We start from the raw sequence: 12,278 nt of genomic DNA on the forward strand, positions 1-12,278 counted from the left end.
CGGGCAGGGGAGGCAGGAAGCTTGGGCATTCTTATCATCCACCTGATCTCAGGGAAAAGGCTTTTAGCTTTTCACTATTAAGTATGATGTTACCTATGGTTGTTCGTATGTGGTCTTTACTGTGTTTAATAAGTTGCCACTATGTCCTGTTTCTTGAGAGCTTATACCATGAATGGATGCTGAATTCTGTCAAATGCTCCTTCTGCATCTACTGAGATGATCATATGATTTTCATCCTTCGTTTTATTAATGCAGTGTATCACAATGATTTCAGGATGCTGAACAACACTTACATCCCTGCAAAGACAGAAAAATCCCACCTGATCCGGTTGTATAATCTCCATGTACTATTGAATTTGGCTGAATACAGTTTGTTGAGGATTTCTGCATCTGCATTCATCAGAGCTATTGGCTGGTAACTTTTTTGTAGTGTCCACACCTGGTTTTGGTCTCAGGGTAATGCTTACCTGATAAAACAGAAATGTGCCCTCCTCTTATGTTTTCTGCAAGAGTTTGAGATGGTTTGATGTTAATTCTACTTTGAACGTTTGGCAGAATTAATCAGTGAAGCCATCTGTGCCAGAACGTGGCTAGCACTTTTCTGATTCAATCTATCAGATTATTCAGATTCTCTCTTTCTTCAATATGATAGGTTGCATATTTCTAGAAACTTAACCACTTCTAATTTGTCCAATTTGTTGGTGAATAATTATTCATAGTAGCTTCTTATGAACTTCTGTATTTCAGTGCTGTTGTTTTCCCCACCTTGGTATATCCAGCTTAAGTCTTCTCTATTTCATCTTTAAAAACCAACAACAACAACTTCGTTTCACTGATATTATCTGTTGTTATTTTAATTTCTATTTATTTGTGTTCTTTGTTTTTCCCATTATTCAACTAATCCTTGACATGTAATTTGAGTGATTTATTTGGGCTTTCTATTCTTTTTCTTCTCTGTGTGCAGTTTTTTTTCCCATTGAATGAAATTGATTCTATAGGGTTCTATAAATTTTATTCTTCAAATTCTATAGTGCTCTACAATTTTCAAAAATTTTACACACGTGATTCACATACTTCTATAATATTCCTTTCCCCCTCCACCCCTCTGTTGCCCTTCCCCAGTTCCTTCTCCCAGCTGGTAAACACTAGTTGGTTCTCTAGAAGACTGCTTCGTTTTTGTCTCATTCATCGATTTGTTGTAGTTTTAGATCCCACGTGTAAGTGGTACTGTACAGTGTTTGTCTTTCTCTGACTCACTTTACTCAGAATAACGCCCTCCAAGTCCACCTATGTTGCTCCAGATGGAATATCTCACCACTGGCCAATGGCTGAGTAGCATCCCAGTGTGTGTGTTTGTACACAAAACATCTTCTTTCTCCACTCATCCGCTCACAGGCACTTAGGGCACTCCCGTGGACTGCACTCATAAGCAGTGCTGCCATCAGCAGTGGCTGCAAGCAGCTTTTTGACAGTGTCTGTATTTTCTCCAAATATGTGCCCAGGAGTGGGGCTGCTGGACCAAGTGGTAGTTCTTTTTTTTCATTTTTTGAGAAACTTCCAAACTGTTTTTCACAATGGTTGCACATATGTCCATTCTAATCAACAGGGTACAAGGGTTTTCTTTCTTTCCACATCCTCGCCAACGTTTGTTATTTGTGTTCTCTTCGACGACAGCCATTCTAACCAGAGTGTGAGGTGGTATTTCATCACGGAAGTATCACCACTGAGGTACTATCTCAAACAAACGCACATGCTTTGACTTGTATTTCCCTGATTATTAGTGATGCTGAGCATCTTTTCATGTGCCTACTGGTCATCTGCATTTCCTCTTTAGAAAAATGTATTCAGTTCATCTGCCCATTTTTTAATCACTTTTTTGGTACATTGAGTTAAATGAACTATTACACATGTTGGATATTAACCCCTTATTGGTCACATCATTTGCAAATCTCTTGTATTTTTCTTACATTGATGGCTTCCTTTGCTGTACAGAAACTTTAAATTTAATTAGGTCCTATTTGTGTATTGTTGTTTTTCTTTTTTTTGCTTTAGGAGATGAATCCAAAAACTACTGCTGTGATTTATTTCAGAGAGTGTTCCGATTCTAGGAGTTTATAATATCTGGTCTTACATTTAGGACTTTAGTCTATTTTTTAGTTTATTTTTCTTTCTTGTGTTAGAGAATACTACAATTTCATTCTTTGACATGTATCTGCCCAGTGTTCCCACACTACTTATTGAAGAGATTGTCTTTTCTCCATTGCGTATTTGTGCCTCCCTTGTCAGATTAATTGACCATAAGCATGTGGTTTATTTCTGGGCTCTCTATTATGTTCCACTGACATATGTATCTTTTTTCAATTATCGTAGCTTTGTAGTGTAGTCTGAAATCAGGATATGTGATTCCTCCAGCTCTTTTCTTCTATCTCAAATTTGCGTTATCTGTTTGAGGTCTTTGGTGTTTTCATGTCAAATTTTAATTTATTTATTCCAGTTCTGTGAAAACTGCCATTGATATCTTGATAGGAATTGCACTGAATATGGAGATTGCCTTAGTAATGGTCAGTCAGTTCAGTTCAGTGGCTCAGTCGTGTCTGACTCTTTGTGACCCCATGAATCACAGCACATCAGGCCTTCCTGTCTATCACCAACTCCCAGAGTTCACTCAAACTCATGTCCATCAAGTCGGTGATGACATCCAGCCATCTCATCCTCTGTCGTCCCCTTCTCCTCCTGCCCCCTATCCCTCCCAGCATCAGTGTCTTTTCCAATGAGTCAACTCTTCGCAAAAGGTGGCCAAAGTATTGGAGTTTCAGCTTGAGCATCAGTCCTTCCAATGAACACGCAGGACTGATCTCCTTTAGAATGGACTAGTTGGATCTCCTTGCAGTCCAAGCGATTCTCAAGACGCTTCTCCAACACCACAGTTCAAAAGCATCAATTATTCAGCACTCAGCTTTCTTGACAGTCCAACTCTCACATCCATACATGACCACAGGAAAAACTATAGCCTTGACTAGACAGACCTTTGTTGGCAAAGTAATATCTCGGCTTTTTAATATACTATCTAGGTTGGTCATAACTTTCCTTCCAAGGAGTAAGCATCTTTTAATTTCATGGCTGCAATCACCATCTGCAGTGATCTTGGAGCCCAAAAAAATAAAGTCTGACACTGTTTCCACTGTTTCCCCATCCATTTCCCATGAAGTAATGGGACCAGATGCCATGATCTTCGTTTTCTGAATGTTGAGCTTTAAGCCAACTTTTTCACTCTCCTCTTTCATGTTCATCAAGAGGCTTTTCTTTAGTTCTTCTTCACTTTCTGCCATAAGGGTGGTGTCATCTGCATATCTGAGGTTATTGATATTTCTCCCGGCAAACTTGATTCCAGCTTGTGCTTCTTCCAGCCCAGCATTTCTCATGATGTACTCTGCATAGAAGTTAAATAAGCAGGGTGACAATATACAGCCTTGACGTACTCCTTTTCCTATTTGGAACCAGTCTGTTGTTCCATGTCCAGTTCTAACTGTTGCTTCCTGACCTGCATATAGGTTTCTCAAGAGGCAGGTCAGGTGGTCTGGTATTCCCATCTCTTGAAGAATTTTTCACAGTTTATTGTGATCCACACAGTTAAAAGGCTTTGGCGTAGTCGATAAAGCAGAAATAGATGATTTTCTGGAACTCTCTTGCTTTTTCGATGATCCAGTGGATGTTGGCAATTTGATCTCTGGTTCCTCTGCCTTTTCTAAAACCAGCTTGAACATCTGGAAGTTCACGGTTCATGTATTGCTGAAGCCTGGCTTGGAGAATTTTGAGCATTACTTTACTAGCGTGTGAGATGAGTGCAATTGTGCAGTAGTTGGAGCATTCTTTGGCATTGCCTTTCTTTGGGACTGGAATGAAAACTGACCTTTTCCTGTCCTATGGCCACTGCTGAATTTTCCAAATTTACTGGCAGTTAGTAATGGTAGTAACAGTCAATTTAACAACATTAATTCTTCCAATTCAAAAATATATTTTCCCATCTGTTTGTGCTGTCGATTTCTTTCATTGGTATCTTACAGTTTTCTGAGTACAAGTTTTTTATCTCCTTACTGAGGTTTGTTCCTAAGTATTGTACTCTTTTTGATGAGATGGTAAATGGAACTGTTTCCTCAATCTCTCTCTCTGATAATTCATTGCTGGTGTATAGAAATGCAAGAGATTTCTATATATCAATTTTGTATCCTGCAATTTTACTGAATTCACTGATGAGCTCCAATGGTTTTCTGGTGGCATCTTTAGGATTTCCTATTATAGTATCATGTCACCTGCAAACAGTGACAGTCTTACTTCCTCCTTTCTAATATGGATTTGTTTTATTTCTTTTTCTTCTCTGATTGCTGAGGCTAGGACCTCCAAAACTGAGCTGAATAAAATTGAAGATAGTGGACACCCCGGAGATTTCCTTTCTTAATACAGGTGCTTATTGCTATAAACTTTCCTCTTAGAACTGCTTTAGCTTTTAATACATTGGATTGAGCATAATTTTTATCTTCTTTTTACTTTTCTGTATATACTAAACTTTCTAAAATATATATTACATTTTTAATTTTTGACTGTCTGTAATTTGTGAAAAGGATAAAAATGTTACATAAAATCAGAAGGAACACTAGATTAGACCACTTTGGGGGAAAACATATGTTATTCTAAGCTGATATAAAGGACTTAGAAGTTTGAAATATTTTAAAGCAAGAATGATGAGAGCATCTGCATGCACAATTTACAAAGATAGAATGAAAAAAATAGAACTTTTAAAAATTCACCTTACTATAAAGGAATGATTCTATTAAAGATTTTCTTCCATTTATACTTTGAAATATGACCACTGGTATCTGTGTTCTTACTGCAAAAGAACCAATAAGTGCTCCAATATTTTTCAGCAGTTTCACAGTTCTGTCCCCAAGTCATCTGATAACTTGAATCAAAAGAAATGAGAAGCACAGAGAAGACAGCAGAAAAGCAGCTGGACTGAAACAAAAAAACAAATTGCCTCATTCCATTTATTTTCCCTACAAGTCAGTCATAAAGTGATCTACACTAGGACTTTTTGAAATTGCAAAAGTGATCCATCATTGGATAGGGAAATAAATGTAATTATGGGTATCAGTATATATTAAATGAAGTATACAAAAAATGTAATAAAATAGAACACAGTATACATTCAAGGTAACCAAGGCAGAATTGTTTCACCAACTTTTGTTAGCTTCATTTGTGCATTTATGCCTGAGGAATATGTCTCATAAATACAAAATTTATTTCTTACTAAGGGTTGTGGTAAAAAAAAAAAAATGTGAATCCTACCTATTTGATATACCTTCAACTCTAAGTTCAATCATTCTAAATTTGCAACACCTTCAACAAACTTAATGAACATCAGAATGTAGGTAGGTAGGTAGGAAGGTAGGAACGAAAGAAAGAAAAAAGGTAAAGAAAAAGGAAAAGAGATAAGAATACAAAAAGTAAAGTCTTCAATAAGAAAAGGGCTGAAAGTATTCTGGTGTGAAAATATTTTAAAGCCCAATGCAAGTTTAATTAAGAAAGAAGGAAAACAATGAAGAAAAAGAAAAGACTGGAAGTTGGTGGGTCAATAGATAAATGGAAAGAAATTGTCAAGGAACTCTATGTTACAGGGTAACATTATTCCCTGACTGAGTCTGCAATCTAAACTCAGTATAAGTGTATAAACACATACATACACATATACACATACACGGAGAAGGAAATAGCAACCCATTCTAGTATTCTTGACTGGAGAATTCAATGGACAGGGGAGCCTGGTGCGCTACGGTCCGTGGGATCACAAAGAGTCGGACATGACTGAACACACAGCATATACACATACATACACATCAACACACATTTTCTGTACACAAATCTGTAAAACAGATTATGATAACTATCATAAGGGTATTATTATGAAATGAACATTTATCATTCCCCAAAACTAAATCTTAATTCCCAGCGTAATGGCATAGGAGTGAGTTCTCTGTGAGGTGATTAGGTCCTGAGGGTGGAGCCCTCATAAATGGGATTGGTGCCCTTATAAACAGAGACCGTAGACAACTCTTTTATTCTTCCACCGTGTAAAGACAGCAGGAAGACGCCCATCTATGAACGAGCATGTGGATCCTCACCAGACACAAAATTTACTAGCATCTTGATCTTAGACGTCCCAGTTTCCAAAACAGTGAAAAATAAATTTCTGTGATTTGTAAGTCACACAATCTATGGGATTTTTGTTATAGAAGCCAGACTAAGACAGATGTTAATAGCACTGAACTTAAAACGTACGTTTTGAAATTAACGTATACATACCTTTCAGGAAAACTTTATTGATCCACAAATCTAACTGACACTTGCAAATGCATGTTCCTGTTACGGCCCACAGACGATGGCAGGCTCTGTGCAACAGAATTCTCCAATAAAATCTTGGTTGGCCAATAGGAAGTAAACAGTCAAGAAACAGAGATCAGCTGAGCTCTGCCTCAGCTGAGCTTCAGGATAAACAGCAAATACCTAGAAGAATAAATAAATAAAATAGCTTCAAATATGCCTAGCCCTATGCAAAGGAGTCAAAGCCATCAATGCAAAAAGCTGAAAAAATTTATGCCATATTTTTGGCTCTTAGGAGACAAATGTTAGCTTAAACATTAATCACCCTTTCCATCATCTAAAATAGAAGAAAGAAACTCACTTTATAATACTCACAGCATTATAATACCAAAAAAACCCTAAAACACCTCAATATAAAATACATCACCTCTTATCACTTTGTTTCACTGACATGAAGTAAAAGTGTTCAAATAAGAAATGCACTATTCTAATACATAATAAAATAATAAGTATTAAAATTACATAAGCTAGAAAATGGAAATCTGACATTTTAAAACAAATGTGAAAAAACTCCACTGAAAACTAATTCCAAAGTACTAGTAAAATGTAAAATTAGAATACAGTTGTATCAGTGTGGCAAGTAAATATTATTTGTGAATTAATAATTAACTTCCATAGCCTTTTTGCCTACAGAAAAACATGTATCACCTTTAGTAATATACTTTAATACACTTCCACAAATCCTATCTGACAGGGATACATCTCTACATAAAATTTTCAAGAATATCCACAAAATTTTTTAAATATCTATCTAAAGTAAAGAACCTCTAAAGGATAATAAATTATCAAACAATATGATCACTCTTTTCTAGATTTCATTCTGTAGTAGCTTATAGCTTATTGGTGACTCAGCATATGCACAAAAAGATAATACTTAGGCAATAAAAAGTAAAATATAAATCAAAACCATGGAATTGAAAAGCATTATAACAGGTATATATGAAACTTCTGGGATCAAAAGAAATTACTTAAAACACATTTTAACATCATATGCTACTAAAACCAAATAACAAAGTATGATTTCTAAAGACTACAAATGAATGTAGCATTGATCACTACATAGATCTACAGAAACTGTTTCATGCTCCTGTAACTGAATATAATTCATGTTTTGTTTGCTTGTTAGATAAAGAGAATGATTTATTACATTCTGATGGAGCATTTCCTTATTTTAACTTTCAATCTTATCTGAAAAGTTACAAACAATATGTTTCTAAGTTATATAATCTATAAATGGAAAACACCCAGATAACAGCAACAGCGTCTTGGACAGAACTCCAGTCACATGGTTTTTCTGTATGGTTGAACTAAAAATTGCCGCACCACTGAAACAAAGCATGTCTCTATTTCTCATCTTTCTCTTGTAAAAATACAGACCATTTTTATATTATGGATGTCTCTTTAAAGACATTTGAGGATCTATCAATTATTCCAACATATGTGTATTTGATGAATGTACGTTTATGTAAAACTTAGTATAGACTGTCATACTACTGTGTCAACACTACTCAAGAGAATGATGGCTATTCCTTCAGAAAGTACGAGTGTAAACAAAGAAAAAGTAACATTATAATCAGTGTCCTCAAAAGTTGTGATTTGTTTTATTCCTAAATACTTATTTTACACTACAGTCAATTTTACACATCCTATACTACTTGGGATTGTGGTTCACTTTCTTGTTCAGATAGGACGTGTCCATTAAAAGAGTTCACTGACATACCACCAAAGAAACCAAGAAGGAAGGACTGCAGGGAAGATCAGGAAGCAGGGATGGTTAGCTCACAGAGGCGTGTGTATTATGCCTAGACTTGTTCAGCAAGCCACAAGCAGGAGGAGTGTTTACCACAGTCTCACTGAAAGGATATACCAGTTTTTCTTCCAGTTATTCTCTATGGAATTGCATAAACACTGAGAAATCTAGAAATAGACATACACATGCACATATAAAAATTATTGTCAGTGTATAAGTTACTGCTGCCCTGGGACTGCAATAATTTATGTAACATCTGTTTTCATATTTTTCTAATTTTTTTCCTAATTAACATGCATATTTAACGCATAAATGCTCAGACCACCTCTTTTTTCTGCTGACTGTGCCTCTTTATTTTTGAAGTTGTGCACTCCTAGGGAGAATTCAGGATAGATGGAAACCAAAATCTTATTGAAAGCCCTAATTTCACAATGTAAACAACAGTACTAAACCAATTTTCAAGAAAAGACTACAGCCTTACGAGTTTTCACAAGAACATTTCAATCTGCTAACAACAGTCCTACGGTAAATTAAGGTCAAAATACCAAAAAGTAACACAAAAGCACTATTTCAATAATATATTCATCTTCTTCATTCTTTTTTTCTAGCTTTTATAAGGACCCTCAAAAAAAAAAAAAACTTTTATAACTTCTATAGTTTCTTGTCTTGGTAAATTTTGGTAGCATTTTTAAAGTTTTATGCCTTAAGCAAATAACATAAATAAATACATCCCATTTATTTATCCCATAAATAAAAACATCCCATTTATTTATCCCATAAATAAAAACATCCCTTCCATTACAAGGGCAGAGCCTACATCTTAAAGCTGTCAGCAGAGACTTCAGCAGTCGGTCTCAAGCTTCAGTGTCTACAAAAATCTAAGAAGCTTCTTAAAATGGAGATCCCGAAGCAGACCATCCCAAAGATAAGGATACAGCAGCGAAGAGATGACTTCAAGAAGCTTTCTCAAAGGTATCAACCAGTAACAACTACTCTCCATTTTTCAGGCGCACAATCTTCAAATTATTTGCTGAATATATATAATACTTCATCTAGTCCAATTAAACTGTACTCAACTTAATACAAAGATCTCAAATGTGTTTCTGAACCACTAGTATCCAGGTTCCTTTTCAACAGAAAGAGGAGTAATTAAACAAAAGCAGTTTTAACTATACATAAAATGTCTCTACCAAATTTGATTTTCCTTAACACAAATTTTAGTCTTAAACTAAATCACTTAGGAATTTCCATGTCAAAAGACATAGCAATGTTTAAGGGAGATGAATGGTCATAAAGGAAAATACTGTTGTATAAGTTAACTGACTAAACAAAATATGTTGTTGATAAGTAAAAAAAAAGTTAAAAATATGTAAAAGTGCCTAATACAATAACAGTTATCCAAAAAAAAAAAAAAGTAAGAGTTTACATCTAACTCTCAGTGATACAAATGGATGCTAAGCATACACTGGCACCAAAGCAGCATCAAGACAGAAAACATCTGCTGTGCTTCCAGATGCCTCAGATCGCTTGGAAAGATTAAAGCACGCCCATCTTCCTTCTGCAGGCACCTCCACTGTCACTAGGCGAGTGTACACTCCGTTCACTGTCCCAGCAACCCCATTAATCTGACGGACTGGAAGGGCTGCCTAAACAGCATTCCTGAAAGACTCTAAAAAATTCTAATACTCCAAACTTCCACCCAAGGTTAATGGGAATAAAATTTTTTTAATTTTGAAGTTTGAAGATAGATGTTATTCTTTCAAGGTTTATGTATGAAGTATGAGCAGGTTAAAGTTTATTACATACTGTCTCCTTGTATTCATCTGAACCAAAGAAAACATCCACTCAGGCTTGTTTAACTACATGTATACCTGTGGTGGATTCATTTCGATATTTGGCAAAACTAATACAATATTGTAAAGTTTAAAAATAAAATAAAATTTAAAAAATAAAATAAAATAAAAACTCGAGCTGCAAAAAAATAAATAAATAAAAATAAAAATTATAATATTAAAAAATAAAAAAACTACATGATTTACATTAGGAAGTTGTTTGAAAACATACTTTAGTGACAATAATATCAATATTCTAACATTATTATTGATATTTATATGGAGTATCTCACTTAATGCCACCTTACCTGCAGCCATGAAATTAGAAGACAAATGCTTCTTGGCAAGAATGCTGTAACAAACCTAGGCAGCGTATTAAAAAGCAAAGATATCACTTTGCCAACAAAGGTCCATATAGTCAAGGCTATGGTCTTTCTAGTAGTCATGTACACATGTGATAGCTGGACAATAAAGAAGGCAGAGTGCCAAAGAACTGATGCCTTTGAACCATGCTGCTGGAGAAGACTCTTGAGAGTCCTATGGAAAGCAGGGATATTAAACCAGTCAATCTTAAAGGAAATCAACCCTGAATACTCTTTGGAAAGATTGATGCTGAAGCTGAAGCTCCAATACTTTGGCCACCTGATGCCACCAGCTGACTCACTGGAAAAGACCCTGATGCTGGGAAAGATTGGGGACAGGAGAAGAGGGTGTCAGAGAATGAGATGGTTGGATAGCATCACTGATTCAACAGACATGAACTTGGGCAAACTGCGGGAGATGGTGAGGGACAGGGAAACCTGGTGCAGTCCATGGTGCTGCAAAGAGTTGAACACGACTTGGCAACTGAACAACAAAACCCCCACCCTACCTTACACCAAAACAAACAAACAAAAACAGTTAATAAGAACTTAAGGGAACTAACTTGTCCAAGACCTTATCACTAAGAAATCTGCACCCAGAGGTCACATGGTCTTAACCACAATTTCATGCTACTTCAATTCAAAGCAATTATATGTGTAATACGTAACTCCCCTTAGTTTCACAAATCTTTATATAGGCAATGATCCCTAAAGCACTGACACAATCTAAATCCGTTTCTTTGATTTTTATGGTAAATGAAATACTTCCAGGTTGTCCTAATTATAAAATGTATCTTCATTTCCAAAATCACTCTTCATCTTAGAGCTCTTATAATAGCATATGATGTTTCTGTTGTTTAGTTGCTAAGTCGTGTCTGACTCTTGCAGTCCCCTGGACTGTATATTTTCTCTCAGTCAGGCTCATTTTTCACAAATGGTACCAAGTTAGACCCCCACACAAACTTAAGCTCCAGGCAAAACAGACACCAATGGATGTATAATTAAAGAAGAGAAAACTTCTTATGATTTGAGTATTATACCTTCTTATTTTTCTCTTGATGGCAATGTAACCTCACTTCTTTGCATCCTGATCCATTTAGGGTCAAGCTTGGATATTAAGTTCAAATTAGCTTACAAATAAGAAACAGATCAGTCTCAATCACCCTAAATAAACCAAAAGAAGTTGAGTCATTTCTGAGAGTTGCTTTCTGAGAGGTCCGTTTCCATATCGGGAGACCAGTCTAAATCCCCAAAATGAGTTAGAAAATTCCCAGGACTGTGGTTACCATAAAAAAGAGGCAGATTCAACCTGACTCAAAAAGATGAAAAATTCACTTAAGCATATGTTAGTTTTTGTGCATTTCTTATGGCAGACATGAGGCATGGGACTTTTCAAAGTAGACATCCTTCACAGTACAATAAAGATACAAACATACTTTAAGTATTCCTCTTTTAAGTATGTTCCTGTAACTAAGATGAAAATAAATAAGATTTCTGAAGAAATTATTTTAGATTAAACAGAGTCCAACTTTAAGCATCATCCATAATTTTATTCTGTATTTTAAATTCTCAGTTCCAGACTTGTTAAATTATTTCACATTTCATTAACTACTCCTCCTTATGTTATTCCATTTGTTTCAGAGTTCCTTTTTCAATCTATTGCCTTTTTGTAACATCACCTGCCTGACACCTTTTATCCAATAAAAACTCTATTTTGTTCAAACTGCAGAGAGAAAAACTCAAACCATAGTTGATTGCACTGGAGGAAAACCTATGAAAAGTAGTCACTGTTCCAAGTTATTTCAGAATTCTGAGGAAGCTTTAGTTTTCAGAAAACAGAAGTGCACAAAACTAATTAAAACCAGAACAGAAAAGTTAGCTCTACAAAGGACTCAGTTA

The 12,278-nt window shown here is 35.5% G+C and overlaps 1 protein-coding gene across 12 annotated transcripts in view; it reads right to left on the reverse strand.

Annotated features, from left to right (window-relative positions):
* TBC1D5 (TBC1 domain family member 5) overlaps window positions 1-12,278 on the reverse strand; it is a 592,035-nt gene that overhangs the window by 434,695 nt on the left and 145,062 nt on the right. For 7 of the 12 annotated variants that reach the window (XM_059886432.1, XM_059886448.1, XM_059886462.1 and 4 more), the window contains one exon: window positions 6,358-6,558. The exons of 4 other annotated variants lie outside the window; for them this stretch is intronic. The gene's annotated coding sequence lies outside the window, so the exon portion shown is untranslated. Of the gene's footprint in view, window positions 1-93; window positions 298-6,357; window positions 6,559-12,278 lie in introns of all 12 variants that reach the window. One more of the 12 variants, XM_059886451.1, reaches the window with a different exon arrangement.

Source organism: Bos taurus, chromosome 1 (assembly GCF_002263795.3).
Source record: "Bos taurus isolate L1 Dominette 01449 registration number 42190680 breed Hereford chromosome 1, ARS-UCD2.0, whole genome shotgun sequence".
Classification (NCBI taxonomy): Eukaryota; Metazoa; Chordata; class Mammalia; order Artiodactyla; family Bovidae; genus Bos; species Bos taurus.